Genomic DNA, 10,097 nt, shown 5'->3' on the forward strand with positions numbered 1-10,097 from the left:
ATAGGGGAGGCCAGGCAAGACCAGCAGAGGAGCTGCCCAGCTGAGCCTAGCCAACATGATCAACTCATAGAAATCATAAACTAAGTAAATAGCTGTTGTTTTAAGCCACTAAGTTGTGGGGTAGTTTGTTATGTGGCGATAGCTAACTGATAGAGCAATCAGCTTGCACTGTCAATCAGAGAGTCAGAGAAGCATGGGGCTGAGTCCTTGTACTGAACTCTATTCCTCTCTCAGTCAGAGCACAGTCTTAGATGGGTCACTCCCCTGCCCCCCCCCAAAAAAAAACAGCCCAAACCCTTTGCCTTAAAGTCAATTCTGACTCATAGCAACCCTTTGGGACAGAGTAGAACTGCCCCCATAGGGTTTCCAAGGAGCACCTGGTAGATTCAATCTGCCAACCTTTTGCTTTAGCAGCCACACTCTTAACCACTACACCACCAGGGTTTCCTCCCACCTCCCACTGAGCTTCCATTTCCTCATCTTTAAAATGGAGTCAGTGTGACTGACCCTCTTACAGTTGAGTTGCCTATTCATTATAAACTCAGAACATTGTCCATTCTCAATTCCCCAAGTTTCCTGTATTTGTAAAAGAACCCCCTCTTTCTCTCACCCCTACTGAACCGCATTTGACTCCAAAAGAACGTGCCATTTCCATCGTAGCCCCGGCATCCACCCTTCAGTGGCCAGTCCAAGGGGAGTTGGAGGAGGTCGGTCTGTTGCGGGTGCGAGTGTGGGAACAGTTTATAGAAATGTATAAAAAGCCAAAGACAAGCTTCTCTCCGGGAAACAGTAACAAGGAAACACTCAGCTCCAGTTGAAAGAAAACTTTTTGAAGCAGGAAAGTTTATTTAGAGAAAAACCAAGTCCTTGAGTCAACAAATCAGGACCTTATCTCTGAGAATGTGGGTCATTTGGACTCTTGTGCTCTGCTGACCACTCTTGGCCTGGCTGGACCTTGGGGCAGAACCCTTGGGTCCAAAGTGGCTAAGGAGGCTGGAGATCAGGTCCCTGGGGACTAGGCCTTGGGTCCTGCCATGTGCTGAGAGCCAAGGGTGGGGAGAATGAGGTGCCAGGGAGTGGGATGCTGCAGGCTGCCCCACTGGCTTTTCTTTTTAAAACCCCTTATCATTTATTTCTTTGGAGTTTATTAAAAAAAAAAAAAAAAACCCGTCTGGGGCTGAGTGATGAAGGACATCCAGACTACAGACCATTCTGGTCCTTCTGCATCCCCTGGGGCCCCTACCCTACACGTCACTGCTCTGTGAGGACGAAAAGATCATAGGCTCCAAGATAGTTTGCAGAAGTTTTTAGGCCTGGCCAAATGCGGGCAGGCTCCTTGAAGCAAACCTATTTGACAAGTTTGACAGAACCAAAGAGTAAATTCAGGATAATTTTTCCATTTTCTGAAGAATTCGTTGTTTGACAAAGGGACTACACATTCATCCTCTTAAATGGGATGAGTACCAGAGCATCATACTGGAAAGTGGAGACTTCACTAAAATGAATTTACTTTTTGGAGCCTGCCTTGGAATCCAGGGCAAGGGATTTGGCTGGCAGGAGCATGGAAGGACAGCAACGGCACAGCAACTAGGCAAGGCCCACCTCCAGGGAAAAGTTTCATGGGCTCTGGAAAGAACCCTTCGTCTATAAATCCCTTGCTAACCACAGCTCTGCATACCAAGAGCAAAGAGAGCTTCCCCTCCATCTCACAAAACAAAAGACTTACGACAAGAGGCTTGTTGTCTATTGTGCTGTTCATGTATTTCTGGTCCTTTCTCTTGTCCAGCATAAAGTAGAAATGCACTGCTATGCCCCCTCGTGTTTGGGTGGGACCATGTGACCAGTTCTGGCCAATGAGATGTGGGTAGAAGTAACATATATCACCAAGACTGACTACATAATTATCCCAGTAGGGCCCAGCATGTGAAAGATGGACAATGAATAAGGAAGACCAAAGAAGAATTGATGCCTTTGAATTACAATGTTGGCAAAGAATATTGAATATACCATGGACTGCCAAAAGAACAAATAAATCTGTCTTGGAAGAAGTACCGCCTTAGAAGCGAGGATGGCAAGACTTTGCCTTACATACTTCGGACATGGTATCAGGAGGGATCGGTCCCTAAAGGACATCATGCTTGGAAAAGTAGAGGGTCAGCAAAAAAGAGGAAGATCCTCAATAAGATGGATTGACACAGTGACTGCAACAATGGGCTCAAGCATAACACTGATTGTGAGGATGGTGCAGGACCAGGCAGCGTTTCATTCTGTTGTACTTAGGATCACCATGAGTCAGAACTGACTCGATGGCATCTAAGAACAACAGGGCCTGGTACAAAATGAAAACATGGAGACCTTTTCTCAAAAAGAATAATTTCAAGAGCATTAAACCAAGCATGGGGCCTTTCTGAGTATGGGGGCCTGTGAATTGACAAGTTGCAAGTCCATGAACCCCTATCTTGTGGGTTTGTGCTTTAATTGCCTATGTGACACTCTCCAGAGCTCTTTCTTTAACTCTAGCAATTTGAGTTTGAGTTTGTGGCTGCTTCATCAGCGTAGGTCCCTGAGAGACACAATGTATAGTCTCTTGCCTCCTCTTGATGGACATGTAGCATAGCAAGAAATCAACCTTTGTTTTTGGAGTTGTTTGTTATTGCAGCATAAAGTACCCCATCCTGATTGATGCACACCCTAACCCAAGACAATAGGTTCTATTCACCATATAAGGTAAGACAGCCACTCGTATAACCTTTTCAGGACCAAGAAGGTGGCTGCCTTTTCTTACCAAGCAGCTGGCCCCTTCTCTGGGTAAAAATCTGTACCCAGTTATGAACCACCTGTGTAATTTTACTAAAATGCTCACCACAGTGCCTGACCCAGGGTAAGCCCTCAATAATTGGAATTCTGTATATTCCAAATATTTTGACGTTTTCCGTTAAAAATGCTTGGACTGTTGTTATACTCTACATTAGAAATTCCAACACAAATGGTCCTAAACAAAAAGGAAATCTAAATCTATTAACTCACATAACTGGAAGTACAGAGGTAGGGCAAGCTCTGGTTCCTTTTCTTGAAGATTCCCTCAGCTCTGCCCTCTTCTGAGTGAGGGCTTTGCTCTCATGCTGGCTTCTCAAGGTGGCAAGATGGCGCCCAACAGCAACTAGACCAGCATGCTTTCTTGTTCAAAGTCTGCAGGACACAGAGAAAGTTCCTCTAACCATATAAGTCTCTCTTTTTTGTTTGATTGGACCAAGCTAGGTCATGTGTCCACCCTAGACGTATAACAATCACTAGGGGAATGTCAAGTGTTGATTGCCTCATTCATCAATATTTATTGAATTTTATATCCTGGCTCTTACTATTTATAATATTTATATAATATGCATGGATGTCGCTAGGGTGGTGTCACCCAGTGCAGTAACTCATAGTGTCACCCCCCACCCTGTGGGCCTCCTCCGGTACCAGACCATAGAGAATCCTTAGTAATGTTTTTTGTACTAATATTACTCATAAGTCGTAATTCCCATATATCACTCCTCTTTCCCTTTAATTACTCCTTCATCCACAAAAAGAAGTTATTGATATAGGTTCACAAATAATAATTACCACAATACTGTAGCTAAAATGCCAGAAAATTTGACAAAATCAGGGACTGTAAAAACACGGGCAGTAACGAAAACAACAGCAGGTGCTTGGACCGAGTGCAGACAAAACCATGCGATTTGACGGGTCATTGTAATTGGATAATAATGACAGCTCTGTCGGAGGGCGTTAGAAGGTTCAAATAGGAAATTAGCATGGAGTTTTCACCTTGTGGGTATATTAATACATGTAAGCTGGGCTTGCATGAAAAATGTTTTTATTGTTATAACTAACCGCAGGGATATTTTTATAGACAGTCATTTCAGTGTCGCTCCCTCTGACAGTGTCACCTGGTGCAGTCCATATCCCCCAGCACCCTGCCAATGACACTATTGATAATATAGTGTTTCCCAATATTTTTATAAAATATTCCTAAATATTTTATAGCTTAATGATAACCTACCCTAAGATCATCTGTAGTTCATTCAATGTTTTTATTTTTGTTGAAAATTTTGTTTCCAGTCTGTTGCTACTATAATGATAACATTTTAATGTAAGAACTTTTCTTTTGTCAAATAATCTCCTTATGATAGAGCATTGTTTTAGGCTCTGTGATCACAGGAGTTAAATCTGAGTTCTGGAAACATACATTGATAGGAGTTGTTGTTGTTGTTGTTGTTAGGTGCCATCCAGTTGGTTCCAACTCATAGCGACCCTATGTACAACAGAACGAAACACTGCCCAGTCCTGCCCCATCCTCACAATTGTTCTGCTTAAGCCCATCGTTGCAGCCACCGTGTCAATCCATCTCGTTGAGCGTCTTCCTCTTTTGCGCTAACCCTCTACTTTACCAAGCATGATGTCCTTCTCCAGGGACTGGTCCTTCCTGATAACGTGTCCAAATTATAGGAGGTTAAGTGTTGCCATCCTCACTTCTAAGGACCATTCTGGCTGTACTTCTTCCAAAACAGGTTTGTTTGTTCTTTTGGCAGTCCACGGTATATTCAATATTCTTTGCCAACAATTCAAAGACATCAATTCTTCTTTGGTCTTCCTTATTCATCGTCCAGCTTTTGCATGCATATGAGATGATTGAAAAGCTTGGGTCAGGCGCATTCTAGTCCTCAAGGTGACATTCTTGGTTTTTAACACTTTAAAGAGGTCTTTTGCAGCAGGTTTGCCCAATGCAATGCATCATTTGATTTATTGACTTCTGCTTCCGTGGGTATTGATTGTGGATCCGATTAAAATGAAATCTTTGATAACTTCAATCTTTTCTCCATTTATCATGATGTTGCTTATTGGTCCCGTTGTGAGGATTTTTGTTTTCTTTATGTTGAAGCGTAATCCATACTGTGGTCTTTGATCTTCATTAGTAAGTGATAGAAGTAGAATGGGTTTTTCATGAATGGCTTAGACTAGTGAGAGCCACCCCACAACCCACCTCCAGCTGGGGCTAGGATGTGATTACCTTACATACATGGAGTGAGTGGGGGCAGGGGGGATATCAGTACAATGCTAGGGTTCTGTCAGGAAATGGCAGGGGAAGTGGATATTGGATGGGCAGTCAACGGTGCCCACTCTACTCTTCTTCCTCATGAAATTTATTTTGTGAAGTATGTGAAGATCTAAACTGATTTTCTCCCAAATTTGCTAATCAGTTGCCGTAGATATCTCTTAAATCAAAGTCAAATGTCCCTCCTTGACAGAAGGTCACCCTTCACTACCCTTCTGCTACCACCTGGTTTTACCATGCTGCCCTTGAGACCCCTGCACTCCCTTCTCCCATTTTCTCTGCCTTTGTCCCTAAACAGCCTCCTTAGATCTCCTACTTCCTTAGGGATGTGAGGCCACCAGCCCCAAGACCCAGGGGTCCCTGCCCTCCATTTCCAACGGGCCCACTAATTGATCTTATTAATTATTTTACTGTGAAACTAATACCCACTCATAATAGAAAATCTGGAAAAGACAGAGCAGTTAAGTGAATAAAAATAATCATCTACACCCTATAAATATTTTGGCCTCTATCTTTCAAATCTTTTATCTGTATATTTTTACACAGTTGAGATCATAGTGCATATATTCTTTTATATCCTGATTCTAGCTCTTAGTATACTATTTATATAATATAGTGTTTCTCAATATTTTAATAAAACATTTTATAGCTTAATGATGATCTAGTTTAAGATAGTCTGTAGTTTATTCAATCTTGCTCTTTCTGTTGAAATTTTTGTTTCCAGTTTGTTGCTACTATGATAGTGATGAACATTTTCGTGCAAGAACCTTTTCCTTTGTCAAATTATCTCCTTGTGACAGAATTCTAGATATGAAATCACTAAATCAACAGCTGTACAGTTTTTATAGCTTTTTGACAAATTGTAAAAATGTTGCAAAAGAAGTTGCACTATTGATACTCTCATTTGTCAGGAAGACTGTTTTGCTGCCTGTATTAGTTTCCTATTGCTGCTGTAACAAATTACCACAAATTTGGTGACTTAAAACAAAACAAATGAGCTCTCTTGAGGTTCTGGAGGCCCAACAACTGAAATTATTTTTACTGACTGTCAAAATGTCAACAGACCTGGTTCCTTGTAAAGGCTCTAGGAAACCATTTCCTTGCCTTTCTAGCTTGCGGAGGCTAAACTGAACCAAGCCAGTTATTGTTGAGTCGGTTCCGACTCATGGAGACACCATATGTTTCAGAGTAGAACTGCACTCTGTAAGATTTTCAAGGCTGTGATCTTTCAGAAGCAGATCACCAGGCCTTTCTTCTGAGGTGCCTCTGGGAACTTGCTGATGTGGGGATATAGTTCTCTAAGTTTTGACAAATGCATAGAGTTGATAGAACAGTTCTGTATCTTGATTGCATTGATAATTATATTCTTCCATAACAACGTTCATTTCTGTTTAATTATGATAGGGTGGGAGCAGGGAGAACTACAAATTTTAAATGTTGTCTTATAAAATTCATAATTTTTCTTTTATGATTCCTTCTAATTCTTTTAATCTTATCAAGTATTCTCTATCTAGAGATTATTTTTTGCTTTTATAGTCTTTTTTATATTATATTTGGTTCTTTGATGCATTTGAAATTTATTTTGGTGTACAGTGAGATGAGACTATAAATTGATTTCTTTTTTCAAGTCACTAAACAATTGTCCCAGCATCATTTACTGAATAATCCATTTCTTCCCCAGCGTATTGTGATTCCTCCCCAGGGAGACTTTTTTTTTTTTTAATTGAACTTTAGATGAAGGTTTACTGAACAAACTAGTTTCTCATCAAACAATTAGTACACACATTGTTGTATGACATCAGTTAACAACCCCATGACACGTCAGCACTCTCCCTGCTCATCCCTGGGTTCCCTATTACCAGCTTTCCTGTTCCGTCCTGCGTTCCAGTCTCTGCCCCAGGGCTGATGTGTCCCTTTAGTCTTGTTTTGTTCCATGGGCCTGTTCAATCCTTGGCTGAAGGGTGAACCTCAGGAGTGGCCTCATTACTGAGCTAAAAGGGTGTCCGGGGGCCATACTCTCAGGGTTTCTCCAGTCTCTGTCAGGCCAGCAAGGCTGGTCTTTCTTTTTGAGTTGGAATTTTGTTCTACATTTTTCTCCAACTCTGTCCTGGACCCTCTAGCCAGGGAGACATTTTAAGGTACAACTTCAGGAGGATAAATAAACTCTTACAGTGTTTTAAATACTAAATTTTTTTGTTCTGAAATACAGAACATTATTTACAAAGTCTAAAGGTCTTTATTATTAATTTTTGACATAACCTAGATCCCCATGCCAAAAATAAATTAGAAGCATTTGGATTTTTGAAGTCGTCTTTTTTGGTTTGGTTTTGTTTTTCAGCTCCATAGTGGAGCTAAGTGAAAAGTGACAAGTTTAGCCAATCGGTTAATGGTTTTCCATGGGATCTCAAATAACTTCTTACGTGAAATTTTTTTCACTGGTGATGTATGTACAGTGTGTGTGTGTGTGTGTGTGTGTGTGTGTGCGAGCGCATGCACACGCATAAGTGCGTGTGTTGGGAGGTATGAAGGGGTGGTATTGCTTAAGTCCTTGCTACTCAAAGTGTGGTTCTTGGACCAGCAGTGTTGACATCACCTGGAAGCATGTTGTTGTTGTTGTTGGGTGCCATCACCGAGTTGGCTCCAACTGATAGCAACCCTATAGGACAGAGAAGAACTGCCCCATAGGGGTTTCCAAAGAGTGGCTGGTGGGTTTCAACTGCTGACCTTTTAGTTAACACCGGAGTTGTTAACCACTGCGCCACAGGGCTCCACTGATGATAAGATGTACCAAAAAAAAAAAAGGACGGTCATAAGTGTGGTTCTTCGTAAGTCAAATATGTCATAAGTCGGGGACTACCGTATTTCCTTTTCGTTGGCCTTTCTCTCCTGCCCCTGTGAGTCCACTCCCTGCAGCTCTCCTGTCTTTACTCCACATGTAAGTTAATACTTCAGCCACTCCAAGTTCTTCCAGATCAAGGACACAAGAGTGAACTTCCCAGGTGGCTGGGGAGGGCAGAAGCTGTGTCCACAGTCCAGCTCTCAAGGGCTCCTCTCAGACCTGGCCTCTGCTCTCTCCACATAAGCATTCAGTGGTCACTTTGGTTAAATAGGACAAGTTGGTTAGTGACCATTTAGTTAGTATCTGACAAACTGAGGGGGAGACAGGAGGAGATGATCTAGTCGCCATCCTCAGAGAGCTCACCATTTTAAATGGAGATGAAGCCAACCACCAATAAAGAGAAAAGCAATCATAGGCTACCAGGGACTTTTGCCTGGCAGTGGCAGAGAGGAGAGACCAGGCAGTCCTGACAGAGAGTGTTTACCTTAATATTGCAATGCTCACAAGTCAACTGGCAAAATTCAAGCCATCAGCTGGTTTGTTAGTTCATTCATTCACTCATCCATTCAACAAACATGTATTGAGCACTCAGTGTCATTTCACTCTCATTTTACAGATAAGGAAACTGAAGCTAGAGAGGCTAAATGACTTGCCCAAGGCCACACAACTCACAGGTGATGGAGCTGGGATTCAGACTCAGAGCTGCTGCCTAATTCCACTTCCTTTTGTGCCCCCCAGCGTCCCTCCTCTGGCCTGCCAAGGCCTGGTTACAGTGCAGGATAGTATTTGAGGCCTTTAACATCACCAACAGTGAGAGAATGGTTGTAAAAATTCTCAAGCCAGTGAAGAAAAAGAAGATAGCGTGAGAAGTTAAGATTCTGGAGAACCTTCAGAGTGGAACAAACGTCATTAGGCTGATTGACACTGGCAGACGTTGATATCAGTTGAGGCTCTAGATTCCTGTCAAAGCAAGAGGGTCATGCACAGAGATGAAAACCCGCACAACGTCACCAACAGAAAAGGCTGCGACTGGTAGACTGGGGGCTGGCAGGGTTCTGTCATACTGCTCAGGACTATGATGTGTAGCCTCAGATGGCTAGAGCTCCCTGTGGACCATTGGCGTATGATTACAGACGTGTGGAGTTAGGACTGTACATTGGCACACATGGTCTTTCAAAAGGAATATTTTTTCTAGGGATAGAATAACTACAACCAGCTTGTTCACATTGCCAGAGTTCTGGGTACAGATGGAAATCTGAAGAAGTGTTGTATAGTCCTAGATCCATGCTTCAACAATAGCCTGGGACACCACTCATGGAAATGCTGGGGAAACTTTATCCATTGTGACAACAGACACTTTGTCAGGCCTGAGACCCTTGATCTTCCGGACAAATGTCTGTGATAGACCATCAGCAGACAGAATGCTGAAGATGCATGGGCACCTACACTTCCGCCCTGTGGTGAAGGAGCAGTCCCAATCCAGCACAGGTAATGCTATACTTTCTACAGTCTCGCAACAGCTCGAGGAAGACTGAAAAGTGACGGATAATGTGGCATTGATGTCTGCCAATAAAAACATCCAGCCAAAACACAAACCTTGAAGGAAAACTACAGTGTGGTCAAAAGAAATTCTAGTCTGTCAACAGATGAATGGATAAACAAAATATGACATATATATACGATAGAATATTATTCAGCCATAAAGAGAAATGGAGTTCTGATATCTGCTATGACGTGGATGAACCCTGTTAACACTATACTGAGTGAAATAAGTCAGACACAAAATGACAAATATTGTATGATTTCACTTAAATGAGATACCTACAAAAGGCAAAGACAGCCCTTCAGGGCACCAGACCCACAGTGATCACCGCTGAGGGCAACACTGGCAAGAGATGCCTCCTCTGCTTCTGGCCCCACAATCTGGGACCCTGCAGCGTTGAACAAAGGGGCCTTGGACAGTGTCAGGAAATTTTTTCAATAACACCATCTATGTGGCAGGTGTAGGGTCAAGGGCTAGTGGCTAGTCAGTCTCCTCAGCTCTCTCCATAGGATTCTGGAAGCAACACAGTCATCACTGGACTGTGTAAATCCCCGGGAGTCACAGATAATTTGGTCCATAGAAATATACCGAATTACCATTAATCTGAGCAGGTCAGG

The 10,097-nt window shown here is 42.5% G+C and overlaps 1 pseudogene; it reads left to right on the plus strand.

The window, feature by feature from the left end:
• LOC111751097 (casein kinase II subunit alpha'-like) overlaps positions 1 to 9,472 on the plus strand; it is a 64,297-nt pseudogene extending 54,825 nt beyond the window's left edge.
• The last annotated feature ends 625 nt before the right edge of the window (positions 9,473 to 10,097 follow it).

The sequence above is a fragment of the Loxodonta africana genome, chromosome 24 (assembly GCF_030014295.1).
Source record: "Loxodonta africana isolate mLoxAfr1 chromosome 24, mLoxAfr1.hap2, whole genome shotgun sequence".
NCBI classification, from domain to species: domain Eukaryota; kingdom Metazoa; phylum Chordata; class Mammalia; order Proboscidea; family Elephantidae; genus Loxodonta; species Loxodonta africana.